Below are 4,791 nucleotides of genomic sequence, written 5' to 3' on the forward strand. Positions count from 1 at the left end.
TCTTCAACCTCAGCTGCAGCAACTTCTTCCCAGACACATCGCCAAAGGCAAGGGAAGCAAGGGCAAAAATGAACTATTGGGACTTCATCAAGATAAAAAGCTTTTGCACAGCAAAGGAAACAGTCAACAAAACCAAAGACAACCGACAGAATGGGAGAAGATATTTGCAAATGACATATCAGATAAAGGGCTAGTATCCAAAATCTATAAAGAACTTACCAAACTCAACACCCAAAGAACAAATAATCCAACCAAAAAATGGGCAGAAGACATGAACAGACATTTTTCCAAAGAAGACATCCAAATGGCCAACAGACACATGAAAAAGTGCTCAAGATCACTCGGCATCAGGGAAATACAAATCAAAACCTCAATGAGATATCACCTCACACCAGTCAGAATGGCTAAAATTAACAAGTCAGGAAATGACAGATGTTGGTGAGGATGCGGAGAAAGGGGAACCCTCTTACACTGTTGGTGGGAATGCAAGCTGGTGCAGCCACTCTGGAAAACAGTATGGAGGTTCCTCAAAAAATTGAAAATAGAGCTACACTACGACCTAGCAATTGCACTACTGGGTATTTACCCCAAAGATACAAATGTAGGGATCCAAAGGGGTATGTGCACCCCAATGTTTATAGCAGCAACATCCACAATAGCCAAACTATGGAAAGAGCCAAGATGTCCATCAACAGAAGAATGGATAAAGAAGATGGGGTATAGATATACAATGGAATATTATGCAGCCATCAAAAGGAATGAAATCTTGCCTTTTGCAACAATGTGGATGGAACTGGAGGGTATTATGCTGAGTGAAATAAGTCAATCAGAAAGACAAGTATCATATGATCTCACTGATATGAGGAATTCTCAATCTCAGGAAACAAACTGAGGGTTTCTGGAATGGTGGGGGGTGGGAGGGATGGGGTGGCTGGGTGATAGACATTGGGGAGGGTATGTGCTATGGTGAGTGCTGTGAATTGTGTAAGACTGTTGAATCGCAGACTTGTACCTCTGAAACAAATAATACATTATATGTTAAAAAAAAAAAAAGAAGAAGTATAGTAGGAAGGGAAAAATGAAGGGGGAGAAATTGGAGGGGAGATGAACCATGAGAGACTATGGACTCTGAGAAACAAACTGAGGGTTCTAGAGGGGAGGGGGGTGGGAGGATGGGTTAGCCTGGTGATGGGTATTAAAGAAGGCATGTGGGCGCCTGGGTGGCTCAGTTGGTTAAGCGACTGCCTTCGGCTCAGGTCATGATCCTGGAGTCCCTGGATCGAGTCCCGCATCAGGCTCCCTGCTCAGCGAGGAGCCTGCTTCTCCCTCTAACCCTACCCCCTCTCGTGTACTCTCTCTCTCTCTCTAATTCTCGCTCTCTCAAATAAATAAATAATAAAAAAAAATCTTAAAAAAAAAAATAAAGAAGGCACGTACTGCATGGAGCACTGGGTGTTATACACAAACAATGAATCATGGAACACTACATCAAAAATTAATGATGTAATGTATGGTGATTAACATAACATAATTAAAAAAAAGAAAAAAAAAGAAAATCTAGTTTCTACTTTTAAAGAGTTTACATTATGATTTCTCATTATATTTTTATTTTCCAGATCCCACCACAGAAGACAGAGGCAGTGACATGAAATGAAATGATGAGCACTGGGTTGTGAGCTGGGTGTTAAATTCATTCCTTGCTACCTTGCTTTGGGCCTCACATTTCACCTTCCCAGGCTCTGCCTCCTCACTAATAAATGAGGGAGTTGGACAAAGCAATCCCATAGGTCTCTCCCCAACCCCACCATAGATCTTTTTAAGCACTAGAATTCTACTATTTGTGGGTATGGAGGCAAGTTTTGGAAATTAGGGTTTTAGTCAAACAGGGCTCTGGAGGATAATAATGTTTTCAAAATCTCTTTTACAGGCAAGTTCCGCTCAGTTATATGTTTCTCCTCTTTCCCTAGATATTTTTAAAAATGTTATTTATTGTGTATTTAGTTTTTCACGAGAAGGCAGCTATTGAATGCAATCTGCTTCAGAAAGATGTAGGTATGTCGTAAGCCAGGAAGAGCGGATTTTGATCACAAAAGTTGGCATTTGCAATAAATCCAACCTTGTTCTGAGTGGTTAAGTTCCTTAGAAAACCCACTGACGTTTCAAAGAGTGCATCGATTAGAAAATACTGACAATTTTCAAAACACTAGCCTTGCATGTTAATGCCCCGGTGTCGTGAGAGTGAACAGTAAAGCACTGTTGGTGCACACTGGGCCCTCTCACGCATGAAGTATGTCAACCTGACGGGCCTGTGGAGACTACAGCTCTCCTTGTTTCTCCATCATCCCCTACCCCAGGGCCAGCAATGGACCATTATCTCTCCGTCTGACATCTGAGGCGAGAATCTGAATGCCAGGAAGGAAGTTTTCCAAATCGAAGTAAAAACAAAATCCTCTTATTACAACAGGATACAGTAAAGAAAACAAAAAAGGAAGCTCATGAGAGGAAAAAGGTTTAAGTGTAAACGAAAAATATTCTGAGGCAAACAAGATACCATAGTCAGAGTTACTTGTATTTACTGGGGAAAATCCAGCATTGCTGGAGAGACTACAGTAAGGGAGTGAGGCTGACACGTCTGTCGCCAGGAAGATCGCTCATTGTTGACTGTGTCACAGGGCTTGGAACTGAAAGTCAGTAGCATGTTCTTTCACAATTTTGTCTCTCTTAGACATAAAATATTATTCTTTGGGAGGCGAGCGTCAATGAGTTTTGCCCAGAGTAATTTCAGTTGCCCAAGAGCTTGTATTTTTATTACCTGGAGATTAGGAAAATATTGTATGGAGATATTCAGTCATCAGGGTCTTTAATCACTTATCCTAGCTCGGAACTGGAGATTTCAGAATGGTGTGCTGATGTCATCCCCCAGGATCCGTCATCCTAGACAGAGCACACGGAGCTGCGTACCTCATATGGCTGGAGTACATCCAAGTCAGCCAGTGTGAATGGCTGGACCAAAATGCAGGGTAACTCCTCAGTTATGCCAGAGGACAGGAGGGGAAAGAGATTCAACTCCACATAACATGAGGAAGATGAGTCACAAACAATTCTTATACAAACCCTATGTACTTCTCAGATATTTGTCAAGAGCATTGTGACAAAGTGGTAGGAAGAGGGTTATGATGGAACACAATATAATTTTAACCAATTGAGTTCTCAGTTGCAGGACTATGGATATGTTTTATTTTTGTTAGAGCTGAGAATTTATAACCACCAAGAGATTTATACGTAGTTCTCATATAATCCTCACTCAAACAACCTGATGAGGCGGGTCTATTATTGTTGCCACTTTATAGGAGAGGACAGCGAAGGACAGGTGAGTTAAATAGCTTGCCCAAGGTTGCACAGCTCCTGAGAAGCAAGGCCAGAATTTGAATCCAGGTCTACCTGCACCTGGAGCTCAAGTTCTAGGTTTTGAGCTTCTTTTAGTTTTGACTACAATCTTGCATTGAAAGATCTCTATATAGGTAGTTATTCCTCAAAGGAATATAAGTTTTTCTGATTTCCAATTCCTTGTGTAACCTGTGCTCTTAACATCATCCTTTCTGCTCGCCTCTGAGAACTGGGTTCAGTTCCTCTTTTTCTTGGCCTCCTTTAGGCTCTCCTTATATTATCTCTTCCCAGTGCACACATGTTCACTTTCCCTTATATTGGCTAATTTGCCCCTCTTTGGTACCTTTTAATGATTAACCTATTTCTCTCCTTTCCATAACAAATAGCCTCTGAGCTGTGACTTCAAAGCCCTCACTGCCACCCTCCCAATCTGCTGGAGTCCCGCCCAGAGAGCTTAAAATCACCAACCACCACGCCCAAAGGCCTTTCCTAGTTGTCCTTTACCTTGACCTTTCTGCAGCATTTGACCCTGCAGACCATCTACTTCTTCGAGAGCTGCATGTGTACATTAGACACAAAAATTTATTAAATGATTGGTTAAATAAAATATTCAAACATTTTCTGAATTTCTAAATACAATGTATATATGGTTAAAGACCAGAACATTTTTACATATAAACATTCTTGTAATTTTTAAAGAACTTATAAGAAAATGACTTTGGTTAAGGAAGCTGCCCAACATGGCAGCAACAGCCTTCTTTTGCAGAGTAATGAATATATTCAATTGTTTTTAGAAATACTGATATATTTTTAGGCTAATATTTTTTTTAAATTATAGGCATACCATATATAAAAATTAACTCAAAATGGATCATTGGCCTGACTATAGCTAACAATACTGTATTGTATACTTGAAAGTTGCTAAGAGTAGATCTTAAAAGTACTCATCACAAGAAAAAAAGTTGTAACTATGAGTGGTGATAAATGTTAATGAAACTTATCCTGGTAATCATTTTGCAATATATACATACATCAAATCATTATGTTATATACCTAAAATTAAAATACTGTTATATATTAATTATAATTCAATAGAAAAAGAATCATTAGCTTAAATGCAGGAACAAAAACTATAGAACTCTTAGAAGAAAACATAACAGTCAATCTTCATGAATTAGGCAATAGTTCCTTAGAAATGACACCAAAGGTAAAAGCAACAAAAGAAAAAAGTAAACTGGTCTTCATCAAAATTAAAAACTTTTGTGCTTCAAAGGACACCATCAAGAAAATGAAAAGACACCCATGTGAGACAATGTTGGTAAATCTCATATTAGATAAGGGACTTGTATTCAGAATATATAAGGAATTCTTATAACTTGACAATAAAAAGACAAGCAAGCCAAC

This window comes from Phoca vitulina, unplaced genomic scaffold (genome assembly GCF_004348235.1).
Source record: "Phoca vitulina isolate PV1807 unplaced genomic scaffold, GSC_HSeal_1.0 scaffold3, whole genome shotgun sequence".
Lineage (NCBI taxonomy): Eukaryota > Metazoa > Chordata > Mammalia > Carnivora > Phocidae > Phoca > Phoca vitulina.